This window comes from Elephantulus edwardii, unplaced genomic scaffold, assembly GCF_000299155.1.
Source record: "Elephantulus edwardii isolate Elephantulus edwardi_28Jun2011 unplaced genomic scaffold, EleEdw1.0 scaffold00037, whole genome shotgun sequence".
Taxonomy (NCBI): Eukaryota; Metazoa; Chordata; class Mammalia; order Macroscelidea; family Macroscelididae; genus Elephantulus; species Elephantulus edwardii.
Window position 1 is genome coordinate 11,595,532 of NW_006399787.1, and position 15,716 is coordinate 11,611,247.

At 42.8% G+C, this 15,716-nt stretch overlaps 1 pseudogene; it reads left to right on the forward strand.

Annotated features, from left to right (window-relative positions):
• The first annotated feature begins 5,752 nt into the window (after positions 1 to 5,752).
• Positions 5,753 to 12,402, forward strand: LOC102875498 (annotated as a pseudogene).
• The last annotated feature ends 3,314 nt before the right edge of the window (positions 12,403 to 15,716 follow it).

Genomic DNA, 15,716 nt, shown 5'->3' on the forward strand with positions numbered 1-15,716 from the left:
CAATCCTATGTACAACAGCCCTAAACTGCTCTGTCCTGTGCCAATCTCACTGTCTCTGACACTCCCATCCCGATTATCCCAGTCACTGAATCAATTCACCTCATAGAGGACCTTCCCTTCCTGCGCTGTCCCTCCACCCTCCCAAGCATGATGTCCTTCTCCAAGGACCAGTCTCTCATACAGAGCCTCAGAATCCTTGCCTCCAAGGAGCCACTCAGTTTAACCCTTTCCAGGACAAATCTGTTTGTTTTCCTAGCAGTCCATGGTATTCTCCGTACTCTTCTCCAGCACCACAACTCAAAGGCATCAATTCTCCTTCTATCCTCCTTGGTCATTGTCCAACTCTCTGATGCATAACAAGTGATTGTGAAGACCATGGCCTGTATCAGACGCACCTTAGTCTCCAGAGAGACACCATTGCTCTTCAGTACTTTGGAGAGGTCCCTAACAGCAGACTTTCCCATGGCAATGCGCCTTTTAATTTCCTGGCTGCTAGTGCCAAGACTGTTGACTGTGGAGCCAAGCAAACTAAAGCTGTGTACAATCTCAATCTCTTCACTATCCATCCTGATGCTGCCATTGGTCCAGTGGTGAGAATCTTTGTCTTCTTGACATTGAGCCTCAATCCATATTGTAGGCTGCAGTCCTTGACCCTCTGCAGCAGGTGCTTCAGGTCCTCTTCAGTTTCAGCAAGCAGGGTTGTGTCATCTGCATAACGCAGATTGTTGATAAATCGTCCACCAATCTTGACCCCACATTTCTCCTGATAGAGCCCAGCCTCCCGGATAATCTGTTCTGCATATAGGTTGAAACGGTATGGAGATAGGATGCATCCCTGGCGTAAGCCCTTCCCAATTTTGAACCAGTATAATTTAAAAAAATGCTTACCTCTAAAGAGCAGGCTGGTTTTACCCTCTTCAGACCTGTTTGTTCTACCGGCAGTCCATGGTATGTTCAATACTCTTCTCCAGCACCACACACAACTCAAAGGCAAGTAATTGTGAAGACTATGTCTTGGATCAGGTGCACTTTAATCTCTAGACTGCCATTGTTGCATGTTAGTACTCTGGTGAGTTTCCTGACAGCAGATTTTCCAAATGTAATTCATCTTTTGATTTCCTGACTATGGACCCAAGCAAGCTGAAGCTGTTAATAATCTCTATCTCTTCACTGTCTATCATGGTACTGCAATTGGCCCAGTGGTAAGAATTTTTGTTTTCTTGATGTTAAGCTTTAATCCATATTGAAGGCTTCAGTCCTTGACTTTCTGCTGCAAATGCCTCAGGTCCTCCTGCTTCAGCAAGCAGGGCTGTGTCCTCTGTATAAGGCAGGTTGTTGATGAGTCTTCCTCCAATCCTGATGCCACAGTCCTCCTCATAGAGCCCAGCCTCATGGATGACCTGTTCTGCATACAGACTGAAAAGATATGGAGACAGAATACATCCCTGGCGTACACCTTTCCTGATTTTGAACCATGTAGTGTTTCCTTGCTCTGTTCTAATGGCTGCTCCTTGTCCAAGTATAGGTTTCGCACATTGTCCCTAGTCTCAGGTAATTTTCAGACTAATGTACATAAAGCAAGTACAATAAAACAGGTGTTAAGTCCCATCATTATTCTACCAATCTTTTGAAATTGCCATGTTTGTGTTTTAAAGTCTCTTTTATTCTAGATGGATTACCCATCAATTCACAATAAATTACTCTATCACCCAACCTTCGCTATTATTTTGTTGTTGTTGTTGTTGATAGTTGTCATTGAGTTAATTCTAATTCATGGTGACCTTATGTGTTAGAGTGGAATTTCTCCATAGAGTTTTCTTTACTATAATCTTAATGGGACAGATCCCCCAACCTTTCTTCCACAGTGTCACTGGGTGAGTTAGAACCATCAATCTTAGCTTAGCAGTCAAGTTCAAACAGTGTGTACCTCCTAGGGACTTCTCATATTTTATTAACATCTCATATATGCTAACATCAATCATCCATGCTTCAACTTACTAACCTGTTTGCCTATTTCCATATTATGATTTTTTTAAACCATCAGGTTTGCCTCATTATACATTCTGTATAAAATTTCAGCATAATTTATAGACATGCTGTTGTTGTTGTTGTTGTTGCTATGTGAACTGAGTCCATGTCAACTCACTGCAGCCCCATGTGGCAGAGTATAACGGCCCCACCGTGGTTCCCAGGCTGTAGTCTCTTCCAAAGTCTATCAGCAGGTCTTCCCTGCAGAGCATCTGGGTGGTTTCGAATCACCAACCTTTCAGTTAGCAGCCGAGAGTTATTCATTACACTATCTGGGCTTCCATCAATGCAGAATGGCTTGTAAGAAACTCAAAATGTAAAAAAAAATAAAAAGAAAGTGCAAAAATATGAATTCCACAACTTGCTGAGGTTTTACGTGTTGTTGTTAAGTGCTGTCGAGTTGCTTGTGACTTTTTGTACAACGGCTCTGAACCCTGCTCCATCATGAGCCAACTTTGTCATATTTGACAAGTCTACCCCCATTACCCAGCCACTGAGTCAATCCATCTCCTTGGTGTCTTCCTCTCTTGCACTGTTCCTCCACCCTCTCAAGCATGATGTCCCTCTCCAAGGACTGGTCCCTCCTTGCAACATCTTCAAAGTGTGTCAGATGGAGCTTCAGAACCCCTGCCTCCAAGGAGCAGCCTGGCTTCACCATCTCCAGGACAAACCTGTTTGTTCTCCTAGCAGTCCATGGTATATTCAATACTCTTCTCCAGAACCAACTCAAAGGCATCAATTCTCCTTCTCATCATCCAGATCTCTGATGCAAAGCAAGTAATTGCGAAGACCATGGCCTGGATCAGGTTCACCTTAGTCTCCAGACTGACATTTTTGCTCTTCAGTACTCTGGAGAGGTCCCTGACAGCAGACTTTCCATATCTTTCTGTCTGTAGAAGCTTTATACCACCACTCAGTCTCAGGCCTAGAAGAACCTTGCCTTTTACAAAGGGAGGAGAAGTGGTCCTAGGAAGTAGATTTTTTTGCCAAAGGGTGGGAAGAGAGCTCTGGTGGTGTAGGCCTTTGGATGTTGCTCTGGTAGCCAAAACCCTGCATCTCCATTGGTTTAAACCCACCAGCTGCCCTGTGGAAGAAAGATGAGCTGTGTCTTCCCAGTAAGATCTACAAGCCTCAGAAACCCAACTGAGGGTTGTTGATAGTCAGAACTGACTTGACAGCAGTGAGTTTGAAATTTTGTGAAGACAGTAAGACTGCTGATACCCTGCAAGGCTCTACCCGGCACCCTCAGGAACAAGGCTCCCCAGGGACAGAGAGAGCTGGGGAAACCTTCCCCAGAAGATGTCTGGAGCTCAGCCAGAAGTGCCTGTGACACCCTGCGTTGCTACTCCTCTACCCGAACACTCTCCCTGTTGAGCCAAGGTCTGAGGTCTCCAGCAAAAAGCAAGACTTACAAACAGGCTGTGGGACAACACTGACATTGAGAAAAGGTAGAACGAGTTCAGCTTCACTTTTGTAGCTGGTACCCCTTAGTCAATGGGTTCCATATCACCACTGATCCAAGATTGATGTTCTACACATGCCTCTCTTGTGTCATCAGTTAGAGACCTTGCTCTCTCTTGGCTAGGAAAATAGAGACCAAGCTTACTGTGTCTAGTGCAAGAGGATATTACTTTCAGTAAAGAGAAGAAACTGGGAGAGAAATAGGGGGCTGTGTTCCCAGACTCTATCATCAGGACCCAAGACTTCTGGTGGGGCAATCCAGGTATAGTTCACATAGCTGACTATCGCTCTCTTTGGTCAGTGTTGTTGAAACATATATCAATTTCACAATTCCTACCTGTAAATTCAGAAAGACATTAACTACATTCTTTAGTTGTACCTTCTCACCCTCTTATTTCTGAGTTATTTCTCCCCTTTTGGCATAAATTCACTCCCCTTAAGCTTCTTGTGCAAGAGCTCAAGTTGCTGTTGTCAATTTGATCTCTCCCAGATAGTTCCTTAAAAGATGTGGTACATGGACAGATAATAAAGATTATCATCAAAAATTCTCAATGAGGATTGCCTTGGACAGAAACTTTAGACCTGGGATGGAGAACCAGTCATGTAATCCATGTTTATAAATTATCCCACGGTCAGAGGAGAGCTTACCAAGTTGGTGATTTTCCTCTCTCTCACTCCTATTGCTGTTGTTGTTGCTGTGTGCTGTCTAGGTGAGTCTGACTCACAGCCACCCTATAAACAAAAGATCTGCACCCTGTTCTCTCACTCGTCGGTGCCAACAGATGTAGACTAACTGAGTGAATGAATGAATGAATGATGTGTCAACCAGCCCCAAAACTCCCACCTCGCTCCTGTGCCATGAAAAGTGAGGGCTTTAAGCAGCAGACTCCAGAGCCATCAGGACTGGTCCTGGATACTGCACTGTAGACTAGTGGACACCTCACTGTGACCGATTCCAACCTAAATTACAACAACAGACAATTCTGGTCCAAACTCAAGGGCCCCAGAAACTGAGCTTGATTGACCGGTGACAAAGCTGAAGGAGCACCCTTTCCCATCCAGGTGGGACAGGTGAGATAGGAGCCAGGAAAGGAGCCACAGCAACCAGACCTGGACGCTCTTCACCAGCCTCCCAGTAATCACTCCACACAGCCTGTGCTCTCCATCCTCCCTGCTCTCTGCTCCCGCCTCTCAGCCCCCACTCCCAGGCTGCAGTCTGGACCAGGTGAGGTGGTGGCAAGGACCCCTGCAGCCCTCCTCCCTCCCAGTGGTCTTGTCAGGCAGAGGGTGGTACACAGGCAGTTTTCTGGGCTCCTCCTGGCAGCCCTCCTATCTCCATCCCCCCAGCTCTCTCTGCCTGGCAGGGAGGAGCTGCTAGAGTTAAGCGGATTTCATGCTATTTTCAAAGTCATTTTCCATGGAAATTTTTTTTATAACATTAAACCTACTTTCTGCTGCCTCTCATCTCCCTGAAAGCACTGCCCCTCCTCTTCCACAAGCGGAACTGGCAATGGGAACATTTAGGAGCCTGTTAGTGATACATACCCTCGAGGCCTCTAGGGGAGGGGAAACACATTGAGAGGACTTCTGGTTGCAAAATCAGACAGCAAAACCAGACAGCACCGTGCCCCCCTCCACTCTCTCCCTGAGCTTCTCTTCTCTACTGTCCAGCCCCATCCTTGTTTCAGGGCCCCTGGTCCTCAGCTTCTCATCCTCCTGCAATAGCCACCAACAGCTGAGAATTTTAAAACCAACAGAACAAGAGAGGTGAGGAGGAGTTGTGGTATTTCCCAGAAACAACCTAGGTAGCCTACACTTTAGAGAAGAGTTCACCCTAACATACAGGTCAGGACAGGGTCAGGATGAGACTCAGGGCAAGGACAACAGGGCTTTTCTGGTGATCCCATGGGCTCCTCTGTACATGTGTATATATCCTCTGTGTGTGTTGCTAGGAGGGCTATTCCTTGGAGAGGGACACGATGCTGGAAAGGGTGGAGGGCTGGCAAAGGAGAGGAAGACCCTCAACCACGGTGACTCAAGACACAGCGACTGCTGCAGTTGGCTCTTGTGTGTCAGTCAGGAAGCATGAGGATGGCATAAGACAGTATAGGGTTCAGATCTTTTGTTCATAGGGTCACTGTGAATTGTACTCAACTGGATGACACCTAACAACAACATGAAAGCCTCAGAGCTCTGGTAGCCTAGTGCCAAGGAGCTACATGGCCAACCAAAAAGTAGACAGTTTTAATCCACCAATTGCTCCATGGCAAAAGGGTAGGTAATCTCCTGTGTGATTTACAACCTCTGAAAACCCACTAGAGGGTCAGGCATGGGTTGGATCCTACTCACGCACGTTATAGCATAGAAGCCTCTATATCATACTACAATTGTCCTTTACAAGGACAAAAGTGGAGCCAAATTATCTCAAACCCTCAGCCCACAGCACAGAATCGGTTCATGAGAGTTGCAAGATTGTTGTTGCTCTTGTGTCATCAGGTAAGACCCATAGCAACTCTACGAACAGCAGATCTGAGCCCTGTCCTGTCCTGTACCATCCTCACAATCTGACACACTCGAGCCCGTTGCTGCAGTCAATGTGTCAATCCACCTGGTTGAAAGTCTTCCTCTCTTTCACTGTCCCTCCACCTTGCCAAGCATATGATGTCTCTCTCTAAGGAATAACCCCTCCTAGAAACATGGCCCAAATATGTGAGAAGTGGCTTCATGATCTTTGCCTCCAAGAAGCACTTTGGATGTCTATTATCTCTGTCAGATCCCTAGTGAGTAAAGTTGAATGAGCATAGACAATCAGCCCCACTTGGCCTGGTCAGTGGCCTCAGATGTGACCTGGTATGAGAGCTGTGCTCAGGAGAGAATGAAGATAAACTGGCCATCAGATTCTCTTCTTTGTGATAAGCCAATGGCATTGGAACCATGTGAAGCCGGCGATGTTCCTCCAAACCAAAACAATAATAAAATAATAAACCCATAGCTGTCAAGTCCATTCAAATCCATTGTGATCTCACAAAATTGAGTAGAACTGCCTCAGAGGGTTTCTAGGTTGTCATCTTAAGTTCCTAGAGCAGGATCTAACTATTGACCTTTTGTTTAACAGTTGAACACTAATGCCCCAAGAGAGCTGTTGCAATGTTCCTAAGCGCCCTGAAAACAAAAGAGGAGTACCTATGGGATGCAATTGTTTGCAAATCTACTAACAGAAAGTTTGACACTTCAAACCCATGCAGAAGCACCTCAGAAGAATGCTGGGGTGGTCTTTTCTGAAGAATCCCACCATGAAAATCTAATAGAACCATTCTACTCTACACATGTGGTGGTCATGAGTCAGAACTGAGTGTTTTCTTACAAAACCAGTTTTTGAGGAGTCATTCCATGGTGACCCCACGTTTATCAGTGTGCTCCATTGGAGGTCTCCCCATTGGGTTTTCAATGGCTGATCTTTAGCAGCAAATTGTCAGGTCTTTTTCTGAGGCATCTTTGTTGTTGTTGTTCAGTGCCATCGAAAACTCATAATGACCCTATGAACAGCTGATCTGAACCCTACCCTGTCCTTTGCCAATCTCATCATCTCTAACATACTAGAACCTATTGCTGAAGTCACTGTGTCAATCCATCTCATTGGGGGTCTTCCTTGCCTTCACTCACACTCCATCTTTTCAAGCATGATGTCCCTTTCTAAGAATAGCTTCACCTAGTTTCATGTCCAAAGTATGAAAGACAATGCTTTGCCATCTTCGCCTCCAAGAAGCACTCTGTCTGCACTTTTTCCAAGACATACATGTTTGTTCTTTTGGCAGTGCGTGGGATGTTCAGTGCTCTCCTCCAGCACCACAACTCAAAGACATCAGTTCTTCTTCTGTAATCCTTATTCCCTGGATGGGATCAGATGATCAACTTTCCAGTTAGTGAATGAGCATTTTAGTATTTGCCCAACCCAGAGACACCTCCTAGGGTCTTGTTCTTATAAGGGGTCATCAATTCTGACTCAGAGCAACTGTCCAGGACAGAATAGAATGGCCCCGTAGGTTTCCTGGAGCAGAGCTTTACCTAGAGGTCCTTCCTCCCACAGCTGATGTATTTGAACAGTCGAAACTTAACCACTGGGTCCCTAAGACCTCTCACAGAAACTGAGATGAAAATGTGCAGGACAGAAAGGCTGGCATGATTCTTAACTTGAAGCCCAGTTGGTAGCCTCATCACTGGTCTGTCCGTTTGTCACGCTGTGCTAGCTTGTGTGTTTCTGTGAACTGGAAGCTATACTACCAGGATTTAAATACTAACAGGGCCACTATACTAGCAGACAGGTTTCATTGGAGCTTCTAGTATGCCAGGCAAGGGAGAAGGACAGTGGCAATAGAGAAGACCCTCAGGTTGAAAGGTACTTGAAATACAACGGAGAAAGGGCTATTTCCTCAAAGTAGAGTCTACCTTCATGATGTGCATGGGCAAAGCTTATAAGACCTTCATTTGTTGATATGACACTACTGAAAATGAGACCAACCAACCACAAATATCCATTAAAAATCAAAATTTAGAATGTAATTATAAGAAAACTGGTTGTTGTTGTCATGTGCCATTGAGTCGACTACTACTCACGGTAACCCTATGAATAACTCTGAACTTTGTCTTATCCTCAGCCAACCTCACCATCTCTAACACACATTATATCATTGCCCCAGGCACTGTTTCAATCCATCTTGTCTAGGATCATCCTCTCTGGAACTAACTTTCTACCCTTCCACCCATGCTGTCTTCTCCAAGGATTGGCCCCTCCTGTCAACATGCTCAAAGGATGAGAGATGACTTTCACCATCCTTGCTTCCAAGAAGCATGCTGGTTTCACTTCCCATTAGGACTGGCCATCTGAATAAGATAATCACATGGTATACTATGTTGAAGATGACAGATTGAAGAGGAATGGCATTCTATTCATCTTAAAAAGAACATTTCAAGATTCATCCTGAAGTTCAGCCTCAATACACATTCAAGGAAGATCAGTTACTAATATTCAAATTTACACACCAAAAACAAATGCTAAAGAAATGAAATATTCTTACCAATTTCTGCAGAATAAAATTGACCAAACATGCAATCAAAATGTACTCATAATTACTGGCGATTGGAATGAAAAGTTAGAAACAAAGAAAGATTGTTGGTAGGTGCCATCGAGTACGTCTCATAACGACCCTTTGAACAACAAATCTGAGCTTTTTTCTATTCTGCACCATCTTTATCTCCCCTGACATACTTGAACCCATTGCCACAGTCACTGTATAAATCTATCTCACCAAGAGTCTTCCTTCTCTTTGCTGACTCTCCAGCTTTCCAAGCATGATGTCCCTTTCCAAGGAATAAGCCCTCCTAACAACATGCCCAAAGTGTGTAAGAAGAAGCTTTGCCAACCTTGCCTCCAAGGAGCACTCTGTTTGCATCTTCTTCAAGACTTATCTGGTTTTGCAAGAAGCTGCACTGTAATCCCAGAGGTTCATGGTTTGAATCCACCAGATGCTCTGCTGGAGAAGGAGGGGCAACCTCCTCCTGTACCAGTCAGATATGGTTTGATGGTACGCACACAAAAAATGATAAAATAATTTTAAAAAAAAGACTTATTTGGGGTTTTTTTTTTGCAGTCCATGAGATATTCAGCACTCTTCTCCAACACAACTCATGGGCATTGATTCTTCTTACGTCATCCTTATTGTCATCCATTGTCCAACTCTCAGATGCACAGAAAGTAATTAGAAAAACCATGGTTTGAATAATGAGCCTTTAATAATTATATTGACATCTTCAGGACTTTAAAGAGGTCCCTGACAGTAGATTTTCCTAATGTTATATATCTATGAGTCACAGGAAACTCAATAGCACATCATAACAACAACAAAACATCTTATCTCTTGACTGCTGATATCAATGTTGTTGATTGTGAAATGAAATCACTGATAATTTCAATCTTTTCTCCATCTATCATGATATTGCCTATAGACTCAGTGGTAATAATTTTTGTTTTCTTGATGTGTGGAGATTCAGTCTATATTGAAGGGCTGTAGTCCTTGATTTTTTGTCTTTTATTTTATTAATTTTAATAACATTTACAGATATTTTGGATTTCCATTCATTCATTGTTGCACTTTTCTCCCTGCCCAGCCCTCCCCCCAAGTTCACTCCTCTCCTTAAAAAGTAAAAGAAAAATTCTTTCATTGGCATAAAATCCCCTCGCACCCCCCACCCCCCTGCTCCAAGTACACTCCACTATGCAACCTTAATTCTGGACTCTTGTGATAACCGTAATACCCTAAGATATATTGCTTTTAAATTGTTCTCTCCCTCATCTGTTTCAATGCAGTATACATAATTTGTCCAGCTTTTCTCAGTCTTACCAACCCTGATGTCAGAATCATTCTACAACAGTGACACCATGCAATATTTGTCCTTTTGTGACTGAGATATTTCACTCAGCAAAATGTCCTCCAAGGTCACCCATTTTGAATAATATTGCATGATTTCCTTGTTTTTCAATGCAGCATAGTATCCCATCGTGTGAATATACCACAACTTCTCTATCCATTCGTTTGTTTATGGGCACTTGGGTTGTTTCCAACTCCTTGCTATTGTGAACAAAGCCATGATAAACATGGGTGTGCATGTATCTGCTTGGATAGCCATTATGGTCTCTTTAGGGTATATTCCCAGTAGTGGAATTGCTGGGTCAAATGGTATCTCTATTTGCAACTTTTTGAGAAAGCGCCACACTGCCTTCCACAGTGGTTGCACCATTTTACACTCTCACCAACAGTGAATAAGGGTTCCAGTTTCTCCACAACCTTGGCAGCATTTGTTGCTTGCTGTTCTGTTAAATTTTGCTATTCTGACTGGGGTGAGATGATTATCTCATTGTTGTTTTGTCCTTGATCTTTTGTTGCAAGCATCTCAAATGTCATCTCCATTCCAGCAAGTAAGTTTGAGTCATCAGCGCAATACAGGTTGTTGATGAGTCTTCTTCTGATCCTGATGCCATATTCTTCTTCATAATGTCCTGCTTCTCCAATTATTTGCTCTGCACACAGGTATAGAGAAAGCATACACCGCGGATGCACATCTTTCTTGATTTCAATAATATTCCCTTGCTCTGTTCAGACAACAGCCACTTGGTCTAGGTAAAGATTCCATATAAGCATAGATAAGTGTCCTAGAGTTCCCATTCTTATCAATGTTAGTCATAGTTTGTTGTGATCCACAGTCAAATGCTTTTGCATGGTCAATAAAACACAGGTTGAAAAAAAAATGAGAAAAAAAACCAAACAAAAAAACAAAACACAGGTTGAAATTCTTCCCATATTCTCTGCTTTCAGCCAGGATCCACCTGACATTAGCAGTGAAATCCCTGATGCCACTGCCTCTTTAGATTGAATGTGGCAGTCCCCTGTCAACGAACTGTCTTACCCACTTTGGGATGAGCTTCAGCAATAATTTGTTTGCATATGATTGATATTATTTTATAATTTCCAATTTCCATTAGATCACCTTTCTTGGGAACAGGAGCTCTGGTGGCTTAGTGATAAGGAGTTGCACTGCCAAACTAAAGGTACACAGTTCAAATCCATCAACTGCTTCACAGGAGAAAGATGGGCAATTGCTGCTGTGGAATTTACTGCTGCTGCTGCTGCTGACCCACTAGAGGATCGGTTTAAACTCAAGGGTTCATAGCAAGTTAATGATTAGCAACTGGAAAATATGGTCTTGATAATAGAAACTATGCAAGAAATTTGATGGGAGAATTTTGCAATACCAACAATTTATTCACTGTAAATATCCTTTCTCAACAAAATAGTGACTGTGTATATGGGCCTCACTGAATGGAACAGCCAAGAATCAAATAAAAATATTCATGGAAAGAGAAGATGGAGAAGCTCAAAAGCAGGAGTTACAAAACGCCACAGAGGGATTACACAGCAGACTATCCATTGTCCATAGGCACATTCAAGCTGAAATTGAAGAAAATTAAAGCAAATCCCTTGAAAGCCAAAGCACAACCTAGAGTAAACCCCACATGAGTTTAGAGACTATTTCAAGAATAGATTTTATACCTGACTACTAAAGACCAGAGGTCAGGTAAGTTATGGGATAACATCATATATGAAGAAAGCAAAAGGTCACCTTAAAGATAAGAGATGGTTTTGCAGAGTCACCATGGTCTTCTGCTTCAACAGTGCTTGAACGCAACCAGGTGCTCGCCAGCGTCTCACCGCTAGTCATTTCCAGCCAGTCCTCCACCACCTCCTCACATCAGCACCCCCGGATGCCCTAAGGGCCTCACCTCGGCTCCAGTGCAGCACAGTCAACGCTGCCATAACTGTGTCCCCTTCACAGGTGTCAGAACTACAACCAGGACTCAGAGGCCTCAATCAACTGCCAGATCAACCTAGACATCTACGCCTCCTATGTCAACCTGTCCATGTCTTACTACTTCCACAGTGATGATGTGGCTTTGAAGAATTTTGCCAAATATTTTCTCCACAAGGGGAGGGGACATGCAGAGAAACTGATGAAACTGTAGAACCAGCAAGGCGGCCACATCTTCCTTCAGGACATCAAGAAACCAGACCGGGATGACTGGGACAGCGGGCTGAACGCAATGGAGTGTGTGCTACACTTGGAGAAAAGTGGGAACCTGTCCCTACAGGAACTGCACAAACTGGCCACTGACAAGAACGACCCTCATTTGTGTGACTTCATTGAGACTCATTACCTGGATGCGAAGGTGAAATCCATCAAACAACTGGTGACTACGTAACCAACTTGCGCAAGATTAGGCACCCCACCCACACTCAGGCCCAGCTGAGTAGGTACCTTTTTGACAAACACACGCTGGGAGACAGTGATGGCGAGAGCTAAGCGAAGCTTTAGCCCGGCTTCCCCACAGCCACAGGGGTGACTCTGTGGTCACTAACAGGCCACCTACATGTCTTGTTTATTTTACCTTTTCTATAAATTGTACCAAAATACCACTTAGGTTCTTTCATTTGTACCATTCCTTCAGATGAAGGCATTTGGTATCCCCCCCACCCCCCGCAAAGAAAGATAAGAAATGTAGATCAAAATGGATCCCAAGAGACTATGACACTTGTTCTTGAATGGCTGATTAACTAAATGGGGGGCGGGGAGCCAATAACATAAAAGAGCTGAATAGAAGATTTCAAGGGGCATCTTGAGAAGAAAAAGGAAAGAAATATTACCATGACGTGTACACAATAGTATACTGGAAGTCCTATTGAGAGCATTAAGGAGAAAAAAACCAAACCCAGAAATAATTGGCATCCAAATTGGAACAGAAGTGAAAGTTTCTCTATTTGCAGCTATATATTTTTCATATATAGAAAATCCCGAAGACTCAGCAAGAAAATCACTGTATCTAATTTATCAATTTAGCAAAGTAGCATGGTACAAGGTCAATGTACAAAAATAGTGGGATTCTTCTACAGTAATAAAGGGGACTCTAAAAAGGAAATAAGGAAAGCAACGCCTTGAATGATGAAATATTTAAGAATAATTCTAACCAGAGAGACAAGCAATCTATACAAAGAAAACTTCAAGACGTTCCTACAAGAAACCCAGAGATCTATAAAAACGGAAGAATAAACCATATTCATATTGTGAAAATGTCACCACCACCAAAAATGATCTACATATATTATACAATCTCAGTTCAGGTTCCATCACCATTCTTTAAAGAGATAGAAAAAGTAATCACCAACTTTACAAGGAAAGGAAAAAGACATCAGGTAAGCAAAACACTATCCATGGGCCGCCAAACAGGTCTGTCCTGGAGAGGGTGAAACCAGAGTGAGCCTTGCAAGCAAGGATGGTAAAACTTCATCTCACATATACTTTGGGCATGTTGTTAGGAAGGGCCATCCCTTGGAGAGGGACATCATGCTTAGAAAGGTCAAGAGTCAGAGTAAGAAAGGAAGTTCCTCAGCAAGATGGGTTGACAGTGACTGTAACAATAGGTTCAAATGTGTCATGGAGGTGAGGATAAGTGAAAGTTCAGAACCATTGGTCATAGGGTCACTTTGAGTTGGAGCCAACTCAGTGGCTCATAGTAACAGAAAGAAGAGAAACAGAAGAAGAAAAACAAAGTAGGAGGCCTTATACTTCCTGACCTATCACATGGTCACTGTAACCACATTCATGGGGTACATGTAGACTAATGGGATATGATTAAAAACTCAGAAGTATATCCATATAACTATGGGCAGGTGCTCTTTGACAAAAAGATGAAATCCATTAAGTGAGGGTAAAGACAGCCTCTTTAACAAGTGGTGCTAGCAAAATAAAACATTTATTTGTAGAAAACTGAAACAAGATCCATGCCTCACAGGATATATCAACACTAAAGATGGATCAAGAATCTAAGCATAAAACCTAAAACTACAAAGATCATCTCATTAAAAATTGGGGTAAAATGGGAGTGAATAATTTAAAAGCAATATATGATAGGATATTATGGTTATCACAAGAGTCCACAATTAAGGTTGCATAGTGGAATGTACTTGGGGTGGTGGGAGGGGTGCAGGGGGATTGTGTACCAGGGAAGGAGTGTTTCTTTTACTTTTTGAAAGAGAGGAGCGAACTGGGGTGGGGGGGGTGCTGGGCTGGGAGAGAAGTGCAGCAATGAATGAATGGAAATCCAAAATCTCTGTAAATGCTCATTAAAATTATTTTTTAAAAAAGAAATATAGTTGACAATATAAAATATAGTTGAATATATACAGTTAAAAAATTGGGATAAAATTAGAAACTCTAATCAAATATAACTGAGAAATTAATCAGCACAGATTAGTACCAGTCAATTGGCGCTCTGAAAATTAAATCTTTATGTTCATCAAAATAATGCTCTAAAAGATTAAAAAGGAGAATCTACAGACTGGAAAAAAAATATGTGGCGATGTCATATATGGGCTTTCAGGAAACTAATTGCATTGGGAAAGCCGGCTGTGAGGGACCTCTCAAGAGTACTAAAGTGCAACGACATCAGGTTGAAGACTAAGGTGCGCCTGATCCAGGCTATAGTCTTTGCAATTACGTGCTACGCATTGGAGAGTTGGACAGTGAATAGGGAGATAGAAAGAGAATTGATGCCTTTGAACTGTGGTGCTGGAGAAGAGTGTTGAATATACCATGGACTGCTAGGAGAACAAACAGGTTTGTCCTGGAGAGGGTGAAGCCAGAATGTTCCCTGGAGTCAAGAGTTCTGAAGCTTTGTCTGCCATACTTTGGGCATGTTGCAAGGAGGGACTGGTCCTTGGAGAGGGACATCATGTTTGGGAGAGTGGAGGGACAGCGTAGGAGAGGAAGACACTCAATGAGATGGATTGATTCTGTGAGTGGAGTGGTGGGAATGAATGTGTTTGAGACAGTGAGGTTGGCACAGGATAGCACAGCGTTTAGGGCTCTTGTACATAGGGTCGCTATGAGTCGCAAATGATTCAATGGCACATAACAACAACAACAATTGTGTGTGTGTGTGTGTGTGTGTACCATCGAATCAGATCCAACTGGTACAGGAGGAGATTGCCCCTCCTTCTCCAGAGGAGCATTGGTGGATTCAAACTATGTGCCTTTGGGATTGCAGACCAGATTCTTGCCAGTAGGCCACCAGAGCTCCCTTGGGCTTTCTCTTTAAAATCTATAGAAAACATCAACAACTCCACCAGAAAAAGTTAAAAATTATATTGTAAAATAAAGGACATAAAAAAATGCTTCATTAAAGAAGATGTTCAGATGACCAACACACACATGAAAAGTTTAAGATCATTACCTAGTTGAATTGAAAATTTAAAAATGAGCTATCATCTCATGCTAATAACTAACAACTTCAGTAAAATAGTAAATAGCAAATGCTACTGAGATTGTGGAAGGATATGATACAACCACTATTGAAAGCATATTGGTGCTGCCTTAAGAGAATTGTAAGTAGAAATACTGGTTGATCTAGTAATCTTACAATCCTCTAGGTTAGAGAAGCTGTGGTATATTCAAACAATGGAATATTATGCTGCATTGAAAAACAAGGAACTCATGCAATATTATTCAAAATGGGTAACCCTGGAAGACATTATGCTGAGTGAAGTATCACAGTCACAAAAGGACAAATACTGCATGGTGTCACTGTTGTAGAATGGGACTGATATCAAGGTTGGGGTAAG